Here is a 23,090-nt window from a genome sequence, read left to right as displayed (position 1 = left end):
GACCATCAACGTCAAACCGCTAAATAATGAATCGAGTCATTAGACAAATGCATCGAGCCTTGGACCATTAAACAACCTCTCGCACAGGCTGACCATCTCGGCAGCGGGTCTGGAGGATAGCGCATGTACTGCCAGCTGTTTTTTTTTTTTTTGGGAGGATGTGAGTGATTTGTAGTGTGAGATTCTCAGTCTGTACCCTGCAGCATCAGAGAGAGGAGGAGCACAGAGCCCGGGCTCGGTGGATGATATCACTGTGTAGCTCTGTGCCTCTCTCACATCCACAGCTGCAATCCTACTGCTGCTGCTGCTCCCCTCGCCTCTATTCCAAGGAAACAGCACACCCAGCCCAAGGAGGGGAGGCACGCGCCGCTGACATCCCTTTTGTTCATTCTTCTACCAGGTAGGCTGCCGCGCAGCATCCAGTAGGTCTTCTCGTAGGAGGCAGCAGAGCTCAGCGGGTGAAGGAACCTGCAGCCTCTGATTTGCATGCTATTGCATTGTTTGATCCCGTCTCTTCTCTATCATTGCAAGCGATGAGGTACAATGGGTTTCCCTATCCCCCGCGGGGAAGGGTTGCACCGGGCTCCATTGAATTCCATAGGGTATGCAGAATTCAGAAATGATGGCATAAGGCAATGTGAAAGCATAAATGATTATAAGATAGAGAGACGATACGGTCACATACACTAGTTCTATCTATCTACGTGTATATGGGCGTGTGCCTAGTGATGTAGTATTGCGCGATATACGCAATACTTTCCTACAGTGGCGACGCCAAATTTCTAAGACTATATATATATATAGAAATAAAAGAATAGTGCAACGTGATAGCATTAATGGTTATAAGGTAGAGAGACGCCACGGTCATGTGCACTATGTCTATCTATCTATCTACATGTATATGGGCGTGTGTCTAGTGATGTAGTATTGCACGATATACGCAATACTTTCTTATAGTGGCGACGCCAAATTTTTGAGAATATATATATATCCAAAAGTAATAGCAGAGGGCAATGTGAAAGCATTAATGGCTATAAGGTAGAGAGACGCCACGGTCATGGGCACTATGTCTATCTATAGGCGTGTGTCTAGTGATGTAGTATTGAACACGATATATGCAATACTTTCCGACAGTGCCCTCGCCAAATGTGTAAGAATATATATATATATATTGAATATGATTTAAAAAAAAAGCTGAACCTCAGAGGATACAAATCTGAAGAACCCTTTCTATGACGTCAGCAGATGCTTAAAGAGCTGGGGGATGGGAGAAGTTTTCTCCAAAGGGATGTTCAAGATAACAGTGGGCCTCATTCATGGTTCTGTATAGGACCCGGCTTCTCAATCATCCAATTAACCCTGTCAGGGACCACTCGGAAAATATAACGGGAAGGTTTTGTAGCTTGGTATTTTGACCATGGTCATTGGTTTTCTACAGTATAGCTGCCTATAGTGGATGGGAGAACTGGCCACTCCCTGGGAGACGGACTGGACGGTGTGGAGGGATTCTCAAGGTTATGTATTGTTACCGACAACTGCACACAGGGGGCAATGGCTGTAAAACACTGAACCATGTATGAAATTGTCAGAGGGCTCCACCATGCCTAACTTGACCGGGCAAGGTACGGGGAATGCCAGCTGACAGCTCATGGGTATGTCAGGTGTGCCAGCGCTGTTTTCTGGTCAAGCTGATGTGAAAATCTTAAGTTCTATTCAAAGTGGTAGAAGGATGGGGTAATATAGGTCCAATATTACAGATATTTTGGTGGTTCATGATTTCTATCTATCTATCCATCCATCCATCCATCTATTATCTATCTCAGGCATCCTCAAACTGCGGCCCTCCAGCTGTTGCAAAACTACAACTCCCAGCATGCCCAAACAGCCTACAGGTATCAGCCGACAGCAGGGCATTGTGAGAGTTGTAGTTTTACAACAGCTGGAGGGCTGCAGTTTGAGGATGCCTGATCTATCTATCTATCTATCTATCTATTATCTATCTATTATCTATCTATCTATCTATCTATCTATCTATCTATCTGTATCTGTCTATCTATCTATCTATCTATCTGTATCTGTCTATCTATCTATCTATCTATCTATCTATCTATCTATCTGTATCTGTCTATCTATCTATCTATCTATCTATCTGTATCTGTCTATCTATCTATCTATCTATCTACCCTAGGTTTGTAGAAAGGTCTTCCCTATTTTCTGTGTAGGTAACATGGGCCTAGACAGGACATATCTACTGTAATTAGGAGCCAGTTATTTAGTATGGATACATGGTCCCAAGCCTTAAAGGGGTTCTGCACTTTATTTAAACTGATGATCTATCCTCTGTATAGATCATCAGCATCTGACCAGCGGGGGTCCGATACCAGGGACCCCCACCGATCAGCTGTTTGAGAAGGCAGCACCGCTCCAGCAGCACCGCGGCCTTCTCACTGTTTACCGCTGGCCCAGTGACGTCACGACTAGTATCACTGGGCTGGGCGGGGCTAAGCTCTGTTCACTTGAATGGAGCTTAGCCCCGCCCAGGCCAGTTAATACTAGTCGTGACGTCACTGGGCCAGCGGTAAACGGTGAGAAGGCCGCGGCGCTGCTGGAGCGCCACTGCCTTCTCAAACAGCTGATCGGCGGGGGTCCCGGGTGTCGGACCCCCGCCGATCATATGTTGATGATCTATCCAGAGGATAGATCATCAGTTTAAATAAAGTGCAGAACCCCTTTAATTCGGAGCCGCCCCCTCTTCTTACAAGTCTTTTTTAGTAACTACTTGCATTCCCCATGTAATTTCCAGGTTTTTCGCAGCAGCACTGGCCAGGTTAGGTCCGATGCCCGACTTTTCCAGATAATTCGGATTGGTTGAGGCCATTCATATAATGAGTGACGCCCCCAGTGGCCACATTTTCATGATCAAACTAGTTGTGAGGTCTTACTGGAGGTAGATAAGAGATCAAGGGGGTCACTTATCTAACTGGTGTAAAGTAGAACTGGCTTAGTTGCCCATAGCAACCAATCAGATTCCACCTTTCATTTTTGACAGCTCCTTTGGAAAATGAAAGGTGGATTCTGATTGGTTGCTATGGGCAACTGAGCCAGTTCTACTTTACACCAGTTTGATAAATGACCCCCCCAAGATGTCTTACTGCCTATAAGGCTCCTCGTACGCGGCAATATGTCTAAAGTGTCATCCACCTATCCCAATGCAAAGTGAAAGAGGGAATAATAGAGCGATAATTACTAGGACCCCCCATTCACTTTGCATATTGTTGGTAGCACATCTCCATTTGCACAGGGTGATGTACAGCCGACAAATATCGAATTTAGGTGCCATGTGAATTAGGCCATCACTGATCAACGAGCGATTTGTTCATATTTTTGGTATATTTACATGTTATTATCAGGAACGAGCCTTCATTACTGATGATTGACCCAGTCTTTAATGTTTCTAGGCCAAATCTTTACTTACCTTCATAAAATTGGACTAGAGATATCGGGCATTAGTTCTCTCATTTCATATAGACAATGGGGGTCATTAATCAAACTGGTGTAAAGTAGAACTGGCTTAGTTGCCTATAGCAACCAATCAGATTCCACCATTCATTTACCAAAGGAGCTGTGAGAAATGAAAGGTGGAATCTGATTGGTTGCTATGGGCAACTAAGCCAGTTCTACTTCACACCAGTTTGAAAAGTGACCCCATATATGTTGAATGGCCATGTTAATGGCGGATTTAGTGAAGATTGTCAGCGGGTAAATAACAGTTGTGCAAATGTCCATTGTATGAATGCTTTTGAATATGTATTAGGTCGGTGAAGATGCTCTTGAAGAGGTCCATTTGTTCAGTCAATGATGAGTAGAGGCAGGGGTGTAACTAGTAATCATAGGGCCCCATAGCAAAAATTGCAATAGGGCCACGCTCTAACATATTTATTTTCAGTAGCAAGTCCGAAACTAGAAAATCTTATGTCAGTCTCCCCACAGCAGAGGGCTAAAGCACACAGTGATGTCACAGCACAGGGCTAAAGCACACAGTGATGTCACAGTACAGGATAAAGCACACAGTGATGTCACAGCACAGGGATAAAGCACACAGTGATGTCACAGTACAGGGATAAAGCACACAGTGATGTCACAGCACAGGGATAAAGCACACAGTGATGTCACAGTACAGGGATAAAACACATAGTGATGTGACAGCACAGGGATAAAGCACATAGTGATGTCACAGTACAGGGATAAAGCACATAGTGATGTGACAGCACAGGGATAAAGCACATAGTGATGTCACAGCACAGGGATAAAGCACACAGTGATGTCACAGTACAGGATAAAGCACACAGTGATGTCACAGCACAGGGATAAAGCACACAGTGATGTCACAGTACAGGGATAAAGCACACAGTGATGTCACAGCACAGGGATAAAGCACACAGTGATGTCACAGTACAGGGATAAAACACATAGTGATGTCACAGCACAGGGATAAAGCACACAGTGATGTCACAGCACAGGGATAAAGCACACAGTGATGTCACAGTACAGGGATAAAGCACATAGTGATGTCACAGCACAGGGATAAAGCACACAGTGATGTCACAGTACAGGGATAAAGCACATAGTGATGTCACAGCACAGGGATAAAGCACACAGTGATGTCACAGTACAGGGATAAAGCACATAGTGATGTCACAGCACAGGGATAAAGCACACAGTGATGTCACAGCACAGGGATAAAACACACAGTGATGTCACAGCACAGGTATAAAGCACACAGTGATGTCACAGCACAGGGATAAAGCACACAGTGATGTCACAGTACAGGGATAAAGCACACAGTGATGTCACAGCACAGAGATAAAGCACACAGTGATGTCACAGCACAGGGATAAAGCACACAGTGATGTCACAGCACAGGGATAAAACACACAGTGATGTCACAGCACAGGGATAAAACACACAGTGATGTCACAGCACAGGGATAAAACACACAGTGATGTCACAGCACAGGGATAAAGCACACAGTGATGTCACAGTACAGGGATAAAGTACACAGTGATGTCACAGCACAGGGATAAAGCACACAGTGATGTCACAGTACAGGGATAAAGCAGACAGTGATGTCACAGCACAGGGATAAAGCACACAGTGATGTCACAGCACAGGGATAAAGCACACAGTGATGTCACAGTACAGGGATAAAGCACACAGTGATGTCACAGCACAGGGATAAAGCACACAGTGATGTCACAGCACAGGGATAAAGCACACAGTGATGTCACAGCACAGGGATAATAAACACAGTGATGTCACAGCACAGGGATAAAACACACAGTGATGTCACAGCACAGGGATAAAACACACAGTGATTTCCCAGTACAGGGATAAAACACACAGTGATGTCACAGTACAGGGATAATAAACACAGTGATGTCACAGTACAGAGATAATAAACACAGTGATGTCACAGTACAGGGATAAAACACACAGTGATGTCACAGCACAGGGATAAAGCACACAGTGATGTCACAGTACAGGGATAAAGCACACAGTGATGTCACAGCACAGGGATAAAGCACACAGTGATGTCACAGTACAGGGATAAAGCAGACAGTGATGTCACAGCACAGGGATAAAGCACAATCAATGCAATGGCACAGTGACGTCAAATAGATAATGCACATCAATACATTTCAAGTGACAGAGAATATACACGCAGGGATGTCACATTAGTGGAAAAATGCACAAGTTAATATGCATAATGATGTCACAATATGGGAATAATGTACACCATGACATCATAGCACAGAAATAACACACCCAAGAAAGTTCACCACATATGGGAAATCACAGTATAGGGAAAAAAATCACCACAGTGATGTGATATGAAGGTATAATTCCCACAGTGATGTATCACATACAGATGTAAAAACTATACTGATGTCACAAACAAATATAATTCACACTATGATGTCACAGGCAGGTATAATGCGCACAATATTATCACATATAGGTGCAGTAACTACAGTGATATCACAGGTAGGTATAATGCCCACGATGATGTCTCAGGCTGGTAAAATGCATACTGGTGTCACAAATAGGTATAATGCACATGGTCCATGTTAGAGGAAGGTATAATGCGCACGGTGATGTGATAAGCAGGTATAACGCACACAGTGATGTCACAAACAGGTATAATGCACACAGTTATGTCACAGGCAGATATAATGCACACAGTGATGTCACAGACAGGTATAATGCACACAGTTATGTCACAGGCAGATATAATGCACACAGTGATGTCACAGGCAAGTATACATGATTATTACAGCACAGGAATAATGCAAAATGTAATGTGGCAAAGAAGGGAAATGCAGAGATAACCAACGGTGATTCCCATTATAGCTTAGAATGGGGCCAGTGCGATTCCTCACACTGATTAACTTCCAGGGGATATGGTGCCCTGTGCAGGTGTTTGGTAGCCGCTTATCTCCTCTGTTCTCCTGCACATTATAATGAGGGCAAACAGCAGATTCATGTTGTGGAGCGTCCTTCTCCTACTCCGAGACTCTCCGTTACAGTATAATTAGTGAGTCTTGATGTTTCGTTACCAAGGAGATGGGAAAGCTGATTACTGGGACTGGGAATTGGGTGGAGAAAGATCATGTAAGATTGCTGCCAATACAAAGGCGTGCTATGTAATCTGGCTGCTGCGCTCACTATCTGGATGATGCTACCCAGAAGCTGAAGTCAATGCACAGAATCAGCTGGATGCGGATGCAAATGATTTTCCTAAATTAATGAAGTCCACACAAATTATCTCCGTGCTTCTTGCTGATCTGCTGGGAGAAGTACTTCAGAAGTAACAGAGCCGAGTTGCAATTTGGTACAATTTATCAGTATATTATATTATTATTTGGATAACTTTGGACCCAACGTAAACCTACTACATTATATTCACCATGGGATGTAGCTCAAAGGGGAGCAGTCGCACCAGGGCCATAGTGCCTGGGGAGACCAAAGGTCCCTCTGCCACACAAGAAGACATCATAACTGGTGTGGTAGATGGAGGCCTGGTTGGAGATTTGATGTTGGAACCCAGGAGTAAAGCCTCTGGAAAGCACCATGGCCCTTGTGGTAATTCCCTAAATTGAGACCGAGCTGCAAAACCAAACACAGGCCAAAGGCAAGAATGAAGGGGTTTTCTGAAATCAGAATATTGATGACCTATCCTGATGATAGGAACATCAGTACGAGATTGGTGGGAGCTTGACACTCAAAGTCGAGTTTGAACGAGGAGTGGCATACATAGACAGTCTAGGCCAGTGATGGCTAACCTCCGGCACGCCAGCTGTGGTGAAACTACGACTCCCAGCATGCTGCATTCATTTCTGTGGAGTTCTGAGAACATCCAAGCAAGTGTGCATCTTGGGAGTTGTAGTTTTACGACAGCTGGAGTACCGGAGGTTAGCTATAATAGGTCTAGGCCAATCTAACAGCTTTTTTTGGTGGGAGTGCCATGAGTCAGAACAGATCTAATACTGATAGCATACTGAGATAGACCATGCCTTTAACCCATGTTCTACTAAGGATCTTGGTCCCGTTCAGTCAAATCCAAATTGGACTTGGATCTTGAGTGTTTTTGGTGGCCAAGATATTAGCCAACTGGATCTTCACCAGTTGGGTTGTGAGCAGAAATTAATCACAAATATCTACAGATGTAGCACTAAAATAAGGAATACACGTTACACTGTGGTCTTCATTATGTTGCACATGTTGACTACAGAGTACAGAAGATACTGCAGTAATGTGAACACGTTATTTCAGGCTTGTTGCTTACAAAAATAATGAACGTTGCTTAACAAGGGCATCACTCGAGCAACCAACAACTCCTAATTAACTGTTATAAAACTGAGGAAAAAACTGGTGAGAAAATGAGCTCAGTGTATCTCAGGATGATCTTTTCCAGTTGTTTGTTCAGGCTCAACCATTTGACTGCTTTAATGTTCAGTGAATCTAAGTGTCATGTGAAATGGCCGTCCTGGGGTTGTAAGCTGATGACCCATTGACAGTAAGAACATAATGGACCGCAAAAAGATGTAGTGTTGCCCTAAGTAACTAATAAACCCATGACTTCTACTTATCAAAGGTGTAGCTTAAAGAACTTCAGCCCCAATTTAAAATCTGTACTGCCACGTGGCTTCTACTGGTCTACTGGTGTATTCTTATGTAGCAGAGGAGTCTTTGCACCCCCTCAGGAACCAGGGCTCAGGTGTGACGGCTACTTACTAACCCCCTATAGCTATGCCCCTGCTCTGGATAATACAATCTGGCATTGGATTGGTTGTGATGAACAAAAACCTAAGCCCAATCTGGTCCTTTAAAGCCTAGACTAGATGTCCACATCAGTCATGACCTTACCCACCATGACAGCCAAAGACCAAAGTCTTCCTTGAATGTATCCTACACCGAGGGACCTCCTTATCTTTATGGGAAATGTCACAACTGAGAAATATTTGTCTCTATGAAGTATGGAAGGTAGATATGGAGAACCCCATCCTTGGAAGAGCACGTTTCTTACTTTGCCAGAGCATGTAGAACTTTTTGAAGTTTGGATAGAAAACCAGGTATGATATCAATGTGTGGTTAGAAGTGCAAAGCTGAATTTCAGAGAAAAATTTGATTGAATTTATAAAGATTTGCAGGAAACACAGACTAGAATGGATTGCCTCTATACTACGACGGTCCATAATTTTGAAATCAATATCAAGCAGGCATGCTTACTCATGCTTTAAGAGACATCTTATGCATCATTGTAGGTGCCAGATGAATGAATGATCAGTCAAAAGACAACAACCCCAGGCTTAAATACTTACATTTATATTCCTTGTCATAACGTCTTAGTTTTTTTTGTCCTGGTGAAGAAGCAGAGTTGCCCTAAACGATAAAACCCTATCCATATCCCCAGCTGTTCTAAATTTCTCGTATTGATGTGCCTAAAGGAACACGACTGAAACACATTGGGTCAGATTTATCAATGTATCATGGCATAAGAAGGCCCTGGCAGTGTATATTACAATTATCCAACATTTTTAAGCTGCTTGTTATACCTAAGACTTTCTTCAACCTTAAAGGGAACCTGTCACCGGGATTTTGTGTATAGAGCTGAGGACATGGATTGCTAGATGGTCGCTAGCACATCCACAATACCCAGTCCCCATAGCTCTGTGTGCTTTTATTGTGTTAAAAAAAACAATTAGATCCATATGCAAATTAACCTGAGATCAGTCCAGCGTGAAGGAGCGCAGCACCGCCCCGCATCCTCAGAACCTCCTCCTTGCTCCCCGACGTCAGAAAGCTAGAGCACCGCAATCCCACGATGCGCGAGCTAGCGCATGCGCAGTTCCTTCCCTGAGGCTGATGCCAGCACAGGGAAGGAACACTATGAGGACACTGCGCATGCGCTAGCTCGCGCATCGCGAGATTTCGGCGCTCTAGCTTTCTGACGTCGGAGAGCAAGGAGGAGATTCTGAGGATGTGGGGCAGTGCTGGGCTCCTTCACGCTGGACTCATCTCAGGTTAATTTGCATATGGATCAAATTGTTTTTTTTTACACAATAAAAGCACACAGAGCTATGGGGACTGGGTATTGCGGATGTGCTAGCGGCCATCTAGCAACCCATGTCCTCAGCTCAATACACAAAATCCCGGTGACAGGTTCCCTTTAAAGTGGCCCTGGAAAAAAAACAATGCCTCCCATAATGTGCCGGAAAAAAATGCCCCTACATAGTCCCCTTAGGGTCTATTCACACGTCCGCAAAATGGGTCCGCATCCGCTCTGCAATTTTGCGGAACAGGTGCCGACCCATTCATTTTCAACGGGGCCGGAATGTGCTGTCCGCATCCGCAGATGCGGAACGCACATTGCCGGTGTCCGTGTTTTGCGGATCCTTTGAATGGACCCTTATAATGCTTTTCTCCCCCCCCCCCCCATAGTGCGCCCAGCAGCATTGTGCTAAATAAATAAAAAAAACAGTAATACTTACCTCCATGCTGCTGGCAGCCAAGCCATGCAGACCTCTTCCGGCCTGTGTCCCGTGCTGTAAGCTGCGCAGGTTAGGCGACGCGAAGATGATGACATCATCGCGCCTGCACCTGCCTCTGATAGGCTGCAAACACTAGATCTGAAGCCTATTAGAGAAAGGGGGAAGGGAGACGCCTTTCCCCTGCTCCGCCGCAGCATCCAACTGTAGCGTTGTCCAGATGAATGTAGAGAGATAAGCGCTTCCACAATGGAAGTGCTCATTTCCCACGGCCCTGCTGCCACTGCCTCTGCCCCCCACTTATCTCCAGGGCCGCGCCGCCTGAGGCGATCGTCTCACCTTGCCTAATTGGTGGTGCGGCCCTGGGGACCCCCGAGGAGAAGTGGGCTCCGGAAACTTGCCTGGGTATGCTGGGTGCTGACGCTGGCGCTGCCCAAAGGGATGAAAAACGACAATGAAAAACTGACAGTGTGTCCTTTTTTTAATGGCCATTTTTTTTAACTGTCAAGTGAATGTAGCCTTATGCATATGGGGAAAGGAGAGGAGGCAGCAAGGAAGTGTCTATGGACACTTATATGTAGGAAGGTGACCGGGAGACCAACTCATTGCTAACTGTACGGTGGTTGCTACTGCTGTACATGATCTGGATCACACAAAGAAAAAAAACACTGAAAAAATACATCACAATGCTGTATCATAAAATGGCATTAAATAGTTCAGACAACTTGACACCATTCCACCGGTGTGAGTCCATCAGTGTCCCCTAATTGCATCCAGAAGTACGGATTTATTGGTAACCCAATCTTTGCCGGTACTACAGTGCATTACACATGTTATAGACTGGAGAGATATCACTTACAATACACAGCACTTAATGTAAAAGCTCAAATAAAGCTTCTGACGAAGTCCTGCTGGTGCAATGGTTGGAGGTTGATCAAAGCTGGAACCAAGGTGGGTCCAGTGATGTAAGTGAACGAGAGGTGCTCTCTATGTTGGATCTCTAGGGACAGCCAGCTGCTGGTGTTCTCTGATTGTTACACAGCTCGATGCTTCCATAGGGCGGTGGCTCTTGGATGAGGAGGCTGTGCGTCCGTGTTCAGCAGCAGGAGGTCTTCGCGAGCAGCTCAAGGGCAGATGAATGGGTCTGGAGGACTATCTGAGGCTCATTACATCTGTCTCTTTTTCTGTTCATTATTTTACGGAACATGTGTGCATGTAAATTCCTCTACATGGGTTATATCTGCGTAGTTATCGTTTAGAACAGTGGTCGTATATACGCATCTGAAGACCACAGAGAGAAGACATGAATTTCCTATAGTCATAAAGCCTTATAGTGAGATGCAGAATTCTAAAAACAGCAGTTTACATCATAAGAGACTGGTCCCCATCACTGTACTTTCTAAGCTGAGTGCTCGGGGGAACTAAAGAGTTAAAAATCCCGCAATCTAAAAAAAAGGTAGCTCTGTCCTTCAGCTTATTGAAGTCATTAGTATGCTGTTTAATTCTTTGCTTTCCAGAGGGTTAAAGGCAGTGTCGGACTGGAGTACCTAGAGACCACCGGTAAAATTTATTTTGGGGGCCCACAGTACGGATACATTCAAATATAATTTAAAAAAAAATTATTTTTTTTCCCTGCAAGGTGGGGGGGGGGGGGGGGGGGGATAGGTGGGGAGGGCTGGGGATGATCTTATTAGTCCGGTTTTTCTATGTGCATTGTAATTGGTGAAGGATGTAAAGCTACATCTGAGCATTGGAGTATCTCTAGGAATGCTGGAGGATGGCGGGACCTTCCGACATTGAGATCTTGTGTGTGTTTGCCGTATTAGGCTGTTGATGTCGGGCGAATCCCGCTCTCCTCTCAGCAAGTGAGATTTCCATTCGACTTGTATTATCCCCATAAGCATGGGTATTTGTATGAAACTATTATTAACCATGTTTATAAATTAGAAACCTTTGGACTTAAGGATTTTATAATATTATAAATGTTATATGGATATGAATTTTGTACTATAATCAATAAAATATAAAAGGAGGGGAAAAAAAAGGAAAAAAAATAAAAATAAAAAAATAAAAATATAATAAATAATCTAACAAGTTTTTTATATGAACATAGGCTGGTTGAGGTGCTGTACATTGAATATATGTATGTAGTGTACTAAATCTAATGTGTTACGTGCCACTTGTGCAGGGGGTGGGAGACTAGGGGCCCACCGGGGGATTCCCCTGTACCCATGTGGGCCAGTCCAAGCCTGGTTAAAGGGTACAGTGGTCTGATATGCATTCTTTTTTTGTGTTTGTACCACACCATAGAAAATCTGGAGAGATAAGGGCCAAACATTTGTCCTGTCATCTGTTTTTCCATTGGAGAACTGGAGCCGATTACAATTTTAAACCATCTATTAAAAATGGGGATGAGACCAGCCTTAGCTCAGGCCCCCTACCCCTACTAAGGTATCACATGGGTGGGGTATATGCAGTTAATGACTTAATAGAGGATTCCCCCCATAATGTTTGATAGAACATCAATTAGAAATATAATCCGTGTCTGAGACCATATTGAGACCGCTCCTGATGTCTAAGAGAAAGGGGCTGTGGCAGGGTCAGACTGGCCCACCAGAGTACCAGAGGATACACTGGTGGGCCCAAGTTCTGACAATAATGGACCTCTAATAAAACAGGACCCTTAAGTCTGAGGCCTTCAGAATCATTCCCTCTGGTGGGCTGTGGCACTTGGCAAAGCTCATCAGTACTTTCAGCTTTTTTTCTAGAATGACCACAAATCCTGACCAAGAACTGTAACCCATTAAAGTTCACTCTACACATGAGATAGTTGGCTGACGGCTATCTTTCCTGATCATCCCATACTGTGCTCGGTTTGGCCAAACATGCATATGTATGGAATGAGATGTGGAGAGAAAGCCCCTGCTAAACACCAGCAATGACATATGTCCTAAGGTGCCCAAGCCTTATCTCCCACTACATCAGCCATTTGTGAACAGTCAGTAGGCCACCATCCGCATTTGATTTTTGGCCAAATCAGTTGAAATCGGCCGAGATGAGCAAATCACTAAAAATTAGTTTTGGGTTCCAAATCGATTCTACTAGAATTGCAAGTGCTCCAATTGGCCTGAAAATTTATATATGACTCTCTCATTTTCTCTCTCTCTCTCTCTACAAAATTTGACCAAATCAAATGACCAAAAATTCTGATTCGGATCCATCTCGAATTTGTATGAAATTCGGATTGAATTTTGTTTCAAATCGATTTGGTCATCTCTAGCTGATACACATCTAAGGAGCATGGCCAGCTGTATCCTGATTCTAGGCATCGCTGGGCCCCAAAAAAATCAGTCAATGATGGTTTATCTAATTAATAGCCATGGTGGAAAACTCTTTTCAGGGGTTTGCGTCAAAACACTTTATTGTCCGGCCCTCAGTATATTTTCTTAAGGAAGATTTAGAATGTACAGAGAGCATAATTGCAGTGTTAGCAGGATGGAACCTTTCTTCTCTCGGCACACACCCTAGTCTTGGGGCCCCTGCCTGGTGGTGATTGGGGTACCCTTGATGCTTTGTCAGGGTGCAAGACAGGAGCGTGGATGATGGAGTTAGTAACCAGGCCAGTTGATATCAATAAATTCTGTAAGTCCCTCTTTACTTTAGTGCAGAATAGCAATAGTACATCCGAGAGAGAGAGAGAGATCACCTAGTACACAAATGTGTGTTTCTCACTATATATATGCGTTGTCTAACTGGTATTGTTTCTCATTATGGAGAGCCCGCGGTATGCGGAGTACACTGCTACGCAGTATTGTAGGCCTGCGATGCCCCTACTATGCCAAGTACATGTGCACAGCATTGTAGTCCTGGCAATGCACCTGGTACGCTGAGTATGTGTGCACAGTATTGTAGATCCAATAGCCCATCCTTAGTTTCTATGATTCCCAGGCTCAGGGGTACAAAACGAACATACGGTTGGCCAAGCCATTTCAAAGCGTAGAAGAGTGTACAAGCAATGTTCTCTCTCACAACAGCAAAGCCTTTTTCTGCCATAAACGAGCACAATACCTTGCTGGCTTACTCCAATGCACGGCCTTGTAGATTCTGGACCTTCTAATTTATTTCCTTTCTCCCTCTGGAGCACTTTTTTGCACCAATTGTTCCTTAGCTGTATAAGTCTCAGAGCTGAAGATTCTCTGAGCTCAGGCCTAGCTCTGAGGAGAAAGCACACGTAGATCCTCTCTCTTCTTCAGGTAGCACTAGACTCTACTTTAACTGAACTAAGCAGAGGGCGGACCCAGGTCCATCTCATGGCAACCTAAAAGGGTTGAGTCCAGGTGTTAACCCTGACTTATCCTTACAATGCTGTTATATGAACACATCAAATCAGAACATTTCACTTAACTGTTTAACATTATATCAATTGACCATTTGCAGCTACCCTATCCTGGCTGAAAGGATGTCAGATGTTGAGTTGCATTGAAGACTAATAATCTATTGTGTTATAATCTGTTGCTCGGGGAACAATCTGTTATTATTTGTCAGCTCTTTGAACTCACGATATTTACAAAAAAAACACTTGAATAAAGGGCAAAGTCTTCATCTGCTATTCATGGGTGTGACACCATGCCAGCTTGTGTTGAGAAGGATTGTCCAGGTTCACAAAAACATGACTGCATAGTGCTTGGCGCAACCAGGGCGTCGCCATTGCATTTTTGTACCCAAGCTCTGCTCCTCCTTGTGGTCCAGCCCCTCCATCGCTGCTTTTATTGATAGGCCCAGGCAGTGACAAAGCAGCAAAGGGGAGGGGCTGGCCAAAAGAGCTTAGGTGACACCCTTGTTGCACCAAACAACTAATGTTCATTTTAGGAAAAAGTATTATAACTCGGAAACAGAGCCTCAGATCAACAAGCTATGTGTATATGCAAACAGTTGGATAGAGAGGTCGCTGGTGACAGAATTAGTGAATGGGATTGAAGTGCACATGAAATTTGCCGAACCCGCCTTTTCTTGGTGGAATCGGCCCACACTTTAATGTGTATGTAGTGTCCAATCCTTTTGTTCTCCAGGGAGATAAGCTGCCAACTGAGGAGCCAGGCCTAGCATGCATGTATCTGGTGGAGTTTGGACAGATGGTTGCTGGCCAGAAGCCTTTAAAGGTGTCTAGGCTCCCCTACATCACAGAAGCCCAGCTGAAGTCTAACGACAGGCTTGTTGCCCCTTTAAGATGAGAACGGGCAGCTCTAGATCATACAGGCTGTGACTCAGGATCGCTACAAGATTGACGCTCCTTTCACATGCAGTTTTCTCCCTGACTTTATTATTTTGAAATTGCCGACATTTTCTCCCAGGAATATATGATTCTTTGTACCGTAAGATGCCCCTTTCTGCTTGCAAACCCACATAACAGCATACACTTTTGTATTGTATGTGTCTATTACAAGAAGCTGCATGGGGGTATGTATTACCCCGGTTCACAGATCTATAATAACCTGTGCATGTGCATGTTCTGGATGGCAGAAGAGGCTAAGAGAGTTAGGAAAGTGCAGCAAGAAAAATGAGAGAAGTGTCTGGAAATTGCCTAAGTGTAAATCCAATCATATCCGCCATTGTATAATGACAGCGGGAATCAATCAGAGGCCTCACTGCATTACTCAAGGTATCTGCCGCCATGATACGAGAAGCTGGGGGAGTGGGGCAAGAGATGGAGCAACAGCGGGAGTCCTGTAAGGCTTCTCCCTGACTTGTATTGATTGCTGAGCATAAGAAGAACAGCAAAATCAAGTGTGTGCCTTTCTTCTGATTGTTTCAGACAGGTTCTCTATAAAAATAATTGAGATAAAGAAAATTACTTCAACAAATCTACTATCTATCTACCTATTATCTATCTATCTATCTATCTATCTATCTATCGTGATAGGTGGGGCCATTGTGAAATATCTTATCTATGTATCTATATTTCTGTTCATCCTTCTATCCATTTATCTATCTATCTATCTATCTATCTATCTATCTATCTATCTATCTATCTATCCATCCATTTACATTCTATCACATTTCCTCTCCTTTTATGTGGACTCGAAGTCCGGTATATGAGCCTCGAGTATCTTCAAGTTGGTGTCCCTGCTGAATTTTTGAAACATATAGGAGGAAGGGGTCTCATCTTCCAGGATTACACAGACTTGTACCTCTATTTTATGCCGTTCTCTGTATCTGTTGGCAGAGCTTAGTGTGACCAGCCCCCAGACATAACTTTGCTTGGGGCACCAGAAATGCCAAATGACCCCCTTCCCCCCCAGGTCCATTAATCATAGCAAGTCTACAGTTCTGAAATGTGATCTCTTCTTCTCTACTCCCTGTGTGGGGAAACCTATGAGAGATGATGCTCTATGACTTAGTTCAGACTCCTCAGAGCTGCTTGTATCTTACAATGGCTGTGAGCCTGCATTCACTGGATTCCCTTGTACATCTCTATGTAATATTACATTTATTTCTGGGAACATTTAAGTAATGTCTTCTATATGGTATTTATCAGGATCTATAATATTGCTTTTCCCTGTGACCTCAGAGCCTCTTCTGTCAGGGCCACTTACCCGTCACATATGTCAGAGCATCTATAAAGCGGTTCATTTATTCATAATGGAGTTTTAGGCTCCGTGTTATGTTTGCTGGACAAGCCATTATCCAATTATTGCTGAGCCCTTATACAGTATTCTTTTCATGCGACATTTTAAATGACAATGGTGCGTAATATAGAAAAATGATCTCCGGTGATCTCATGACTGGCATTAAAGTTTACTTCCTAGTTGGTTATTTAAAGGGAGTTTAATTTACTGTTATATCAGGCGCTTCATTCTAGAGAAAAACTGTTTTTAATCTATGTGCAAAAGAGCAGTTAAGTGGACCAAAGGCGGGCCCAAACCACTCTGTGCAACCTGGCTCCGCCTGCTTCCTCTGCCACCGAAGGCGGGCCCAAGCCACTCTGTGCAACCTGGCTCCACCTGCTTCCTCTGCCACCGAAGGCGGGCCCAAACCACTCTGTGCAACCTGGCTCCGCCTGCTTCCTCTGCCACCGAAGGCGGGCCCAAACCACTCTGTGCAACCTGGCTCCGCCTGCTTCCTCTGCCACCGAAGGCGGGCCCAAACCACTCTGTGCAACCTGGCTCCGTCTGCTTCCTTTGCCAGCCCCTAACTCTCCTTCTTGATTGACAGGGCCAGACGAGAAGACTATGCAGGATGATCGTAGACATATAGAAGAACATTAGGGCTCCCATCGGCTAATGATTTAATGTGTGTGATGGTGGGTGTGGGGGCGGGTCTCCCAACAAGCCCCCAACATCTACTGGTTTGACATGTTGGATGTCCAATCATTTGTCTCTCAGCACACCTGACCATGAATGTTTACAGAGTAGTTAGGAGTAGAGATGAGTGAACTTTTTGAGATTTGGTGCGTTTTTGGCTTGGAAATTTTTGTCAAAAAGTTTGGTTCTGAATTGATTCTACCTGTATCAAAGTTCTCTTTCTTTTTCTCTCTTTCGCTTGAAATGAATCACAAAAAATCTGGGTTTGTTTGAATCCAAAGTTTTTGGGAAATTCTGTACGAATCAGGTTCGTTCAGAATCGATTTGCTCATCCTTAGTTGGAACAGAGAGCGCCATACATAGGATGAGGGATCAGCAACCTCTGGCACACCAGCTGTTCTGAAACTACAACTCCCAGAATCCTCCTTTCACTTCTATGGAAGTTACAAAAACAGCTCAGTAAGTGTGCATGCTGTGGGTTGTAGTTTCACAGCAGCTGGGTTGCCGAAGGCTGCTGATCCCTACATTAGATGAATGTTGGCCAATCCCGCCAATTATGGCCGGACCAGACGACCACTAATATGTTGCGCCTCGAACCCTGATGGCAGATGTCGGGGCAAAGAAGGAGAACACATGCATGCTTGGCTGAACCATGGCTGCATGTGCAGCGTTGGACTGAAGTCCCTTGGGCCCACCCTCCGTGTATATAGGACTTTAAGAGCCCTGTTTTATTAGGCATCCATTATTGTTAGAGCTTAGGTCCACCAGAGGATCCTCTGGTGGGCCAGTCCTACCCTGTGCATGTGTATGGAGGAGGGTTAAGAGGTTGTCTATAAGGTATAGGGACAGCTTGTCTGTTGCCCTACACTTGTAATCTCGCTATACGGGAAGTATCCTACAAGGTCATCACTATATTATGACCATCCGGTCTTAGTCCTATTATTACGCTGCCCTCAGTGTAGTCCTTCATTGCTAGAGGGTAGAAGACCTCACAGTGGAGGCTTGGTCTTCTCCAAATTCTCACCCTCTACGCCCTTTGTTCTTTTATTACAGATGACAGAGCCAGGCTAACCTAATTTGTGAGAGGTTAGGCTGCGTCCATGCTTTACACGCCTCCTGCTGTCCTTTAAAGAGTTAATTTAATTAAACATTTCATCATTTCGGAAGTCCAGAGAACAGAGCCGTTTTCTTGCCTGAGAACACTTCGCTGAGCTCGCTGGTGAGGCTGCGGAAACAATCGGTAATGGAAGTTGAGAGCGGAAATTAACGGCAGGCAGATTTGTTTTTGCAGTCAGACCTTAATTACGAAGATGATTTTTCAGATTATTTAGATTTTTTTATTTTATTGAAAAGTTGAGATCCCCGAGCCAGTAATTTCCTGCAGCAAAAATTAAGAATTGACTGTGGATTTATGATCCCCTATGCATGCTAATAAAAGGTGCCTGTGCACCTTCAATGGCTGTCGGCCAAGAACTGGTGTGGCCAAAAGCTAACGCTCCCGACTCTCCAATGGCTCAGCCAAGTGTCTGTGTGTTTCCAATGGGGAGAGAGGAGAGAGCTAATGCCAGGCACCTCAGGAGGCGGCTTATATCCCTGGAGAAAAAAAAGATTAAGATTTGAAATTCAATTTCCCCAATTGTTCTCTCCACCGATTCCAGTGCACTTGCAGGAGCAGAATCTAGCAGAATAAAACATCATATTCACTCTACTGATGATAAAGACTCCAAAAAAGGTATGTTTGTCCTGCTCTCCCCAGTAGAAGGACACCCTTTGAAAGGCTGGGTTCACACACTGCAAATGCACCATGGCTGAGGTGTGCCCTTGATGTGGTCAAAACTGCAACGGCGTATAAATTGGTGTGGCAGCATTTTCAATAGCTGTCGGCTAACAGCTAATGCTCCTGACTCTCCCATGGCTCAGCCAAGTGTCTATGTGTTTCCAATGGGGAGACAGGAGAAAGCCGTTGAATTAGGCGTTTAAATTCAATTTGCCCAATCCTTCTCTCCACCAATTCCAGTGCACTTGCAGGAGCAGTATCTAGCAGAATAAAACTTCATATTCATTCTACTCCTGATAATAAAGGCTCTACAAACTGTATGTTTGTCCTGCTCTCCCCAGTGGAAGGACACCCTTTAAAAGACTGGATTCACACACTGCAGATACACTGTGATGTGCCCTTGATATGGCTTAAACTACAGCGGTATGTAAATTGGTGTGGCAGCTCTTTCAATAACTGTTGATCCAAGTCTGGTGTAGCCAACATCTAATGCTCCCGGCTCTCCTATGACTTAGCCGCATGTCTATGTGTTTCCAATGGGGAGGGAAGAGAGAGCCAATGGCGGGCACCTCAGGAGGCGGCTTATCTCCCTGGGAATGTCGGCATGGTTTTGGCCGCATTGAGGGTAAACCACTGTGTATTAGTTGCCATATACAGTACAGACCAAAAGTTTGGACACACCTTCTCATTCAAAGAGTTTTCTTTATTTTCATGACTATGAAAATTGTAGATTCACACTGAAGGCATCAAAACTATGAATTAACACATGTGGAATTATATACATAACAAAAAAGTGTGAAACAACTGAAAATATGTCATATTCTAGGTTCTTCAAAGTAGCCACCTTTTGCTTTGATTACTGCTTTGCACACTCTTGGCATTCTCTTGATGAGCTTTAAGAGGAAGTCACCTGAAATGGTCTTCCAACAGTCTTGAAGGAGTTCCCAGAGATGCTTAGCACTTGTTGGCCCTTTTGTCTTCACTCTGCGGTCCAGCTCACCCCAAACCATCTCGATTGGGTTCAGGTCCGGTAACTGTGGAGGCCAGGTCTTCTGGCGCAGCACCCCATCACTCTCCTTCATGGTCAAATAGCCCTTACACAGCCTGGAGGTGTGTTTGAGGTCATTGTCCTGTTGAAAAATAAATGATGGTCCAACTAAGCACAAACCGGATGGAATAGCATGCCACTGCAAGATACTGTGGTAGCCATGCTGGTTCAGTATGCCTTCAATTTTGAAAAAATCCCCAACAGTGTCACCAGCAAAGCACCCCCACACCATCACACCTCCTCCTCCATGCTTCACGGTGGGAACCAGGCATGTAGAGTCCATCCGTTCACCTTTTCTGCGTCGCACAAAGACACGGTGGTTGGAACCAAAGATCTCAAATTTGGACTCGTCAGACCAAAGCACAGATTTCCACTGGTCTAATGTCCATTCCTTGTGTTCTTTAGCCCAAACAAGTCTCTTCTGCTTGTTGTCTATCCTTAGCAGTGGTTTCCTAGCAGATATTCTACCATGAAGGCCTGATTCACACAGTCTCCTCTTAACAGTTGTTCTAGAGATGTGTCTGCTGCTAGAACTCTGTGTGGCATTGACCTGGTCTCTAATCTGAGCTGCTGTTAACCTGCGATTTCTGAGGCTGGTGACTCGGATGAACTTATCCTCCGCAGCAGAGGTGACTCCTGGTCTTCCTTTCCTGGGGCGGTCCGCATGTGAGCCAGTTTCTTTGTAGCGCTTGATGGTTTTTGTGACTGCACTTGGGGACACTTTCAAAGTTTTCCCAATTTTTCGGACTGACTGACCTTCATTTCTTAAAGTAATGATGGCCACTCGTTTTTCTTTACTTAGCTGCTTTTTTCTTGCCATAATACAAATTCTAACAGTCTATTCAGTAGGACTATCAGCTGTGTATCCACCTGACTTCTCCACAACGCAACTGATGGTCCCAACCCCATTTATAAGGCAAGAAATCCCACTTATTAATCCTGACAGGGCACACCTGTGACGTGAAAACCATTTCAGGTGACTACCTCTTGAAGCTCATCAAGAGAATGCCAAGAGTGTGCAAAGCAGTAATCAAAGCAAAAGGTGGCTACTTTGAAGAACCTAAAATATGACATATTTTCAGTTGTTTCACACTTTTTTGTTATGTATATAATTCTACATGTGTTAATTCATAGTTTTGATGCCTTCAGTGTGAATCTACAATTTTCATAGTCATGAAAATAAAGAAAACTCTTTGAATGAGAAGGTGTGTCCAAACTTTTGGTCTGTACTGTACATGTCCAAGATTAGGAGGGAGGGAAATAGAATCGGTGGGTGCTGAATCGGCAGGGGATTTAGCATGTAAGCAATGGCTCTTTTATTATTTTATGCAATCCCCCTTGGACAACCATACAGCCGCTCGTTATAGTGACATATTTAAAACTTCGATGCCCCCGTTGCTCCAGCCTCGTCCAGAATGGGGATCTCTGTTTTCATGGCACCCAGTAAGGAATGCACACTGTATCTGAAGCATTGTGCGATACAGAAGAAGATAGCAAAGGGTCTTCAGACTGTTGACTCTTAGACCACATAAAGCCAGATGCGCGTGTATGCTGCGGTCTCCGGAGCACAGACCTCTCGCTATTTGCACTGCAGTCTATGGTGACAGTCTTTACATAAGTAAAAAATATATTTGTACCATGTCAGCCAGTAAATAGACGATAAGAAAAAATACCAAGATTCCTCAGTGGTTGATAGCATTTAATGGCTAACTAAAAGGATGATGACACAATTGTAAACTTTCGAGACTACTTAGGTCTCTTCGTCTGAAGATTCACATATTTATAAACCATTTATGTCCTTCTACATCTCCTAAAGGGGTTGTCCAGGTTCAGTGCTGAACCCAGAGACATCCCGATCTTCACTAATTCACAATAAATGAGTGGAGCATCAGAGCTTTTTACGCTCCAAAGCTCCCCCTTGCCCTGCTGAATTGCGCAGGGTAAGGGCTGTTTGTTTACATTTGGACAGTGCTAGGTGGAGGCGCCCGCCTAGCAGTGATCCCGGTGATGTCACCGGCTCTGATGGGCATAGATGATATATGTAAAAACAGACTAGGACAGCACTAAAGACCGCCCATTAGTGCCGATGACATCACCAGGCTGACTGCTAGGCAGAAGCCTCCACCTAGCTTACCCATGGAGAGCCCGATACGTCACTGGATCTCAAGAAAACTCCCTGGCCCTGCGAGATTCAGCACAGGTGTAAGGGGGAGCGCCACAGCGTGAAAAGCTCCAAAGCTCCACTCATTCATGGTGAATGAATGCAGAATCGTTTTGAGTCCTGGTTCAGAGCTGAACCCCTTTAAGGAAGGTGCCCCTCAGACCTCTTGGATTCATTGCGTTCATGGACTGGATATGTATTACTCCTTATCTATCATTTCTACTACAATTTACTGCTGCAACTGTTTGTTTCCTCCCCCACTCATATTGATCGGCTTTCCATCACTTGTCTCATCTACCTCATTATTCCCATGTATAAATATGTAAATCTTCAGATGACGTCTTAAAAGACGCCTGACGAAGAAGCCCAAGTAGCCTCGAAAGCTTGTAATTGTGTCATCATCTTTTCAGTTAGCCATTACTATCAACCACAAAGGAATCTCAATTTTAATTTTTTCTAGTCTGTACAATGTAGTTAGTGATGGAGAATAGGACTCAACCCCAAGGGGGTGCCTCAGAGTCCATCTCCTTCCTGTCATATTAGATTCTTGATATGATTTTATTTACTTTTCACCTAACGTGAGGGATCCATTTGGATAGATTTACTAAGCAAAATGTGTCAGAAACATGAAGAAAAGCAGGGAAAGCGTCTAACATAATTGGGGCCTGACTGTAGAGTATTTGGTGCATCTTCTGCCTGCCTGGTCTAAGTTTACACTGTATATATATATATATATATATATATATATATTTAA

At 44.3% G+C, this 23,090-nt stretch overlaps 1 protein-coding gene across 1 annotated transcript in view; it reads left to right on the top strand.

Annotated features, from left to right (window-relative positions):
• The first annotated feature begins 209 nt into the window (after window positions 1-209).
• LOC122946835 (neural cell adhesion molecule L1-like) overlaps window positions 210-23,090 on the top strand; it is a 201,094-nt gene continuing 178,213 nt past the window's right edge. The window contains exon 1 of the mRNA XM_044306689.1: window positions 210-400. The gene's annotated coding sequence lies outside the window, so the exon portion shown is untranslated. The remainder of the gene's footprint in view (window positions 401-23,090) is intronic.

The sequence above is a fragment of the Bufo gargarizans genome, chromosome 9 (genome assembly GCF_014858855.1).
Source record: "Bufo gargarizans isolate SCDJY-AF-19 chromosome 9, ASM1485885v1, whole genome shotgun sequence".
NCBI classification, from domain to species: domain Eukaryota; kingdom Metazoa; phylum Chordata; class Amphibia; order Anura; family Bufonidae; genus Bufo; species Bufo gargarizans.
The sequence above is the reverse complement of the archived record's forward strand: the minus strand, read 5'-3'. Positions and strand labels throughout refer to the sequence as shown.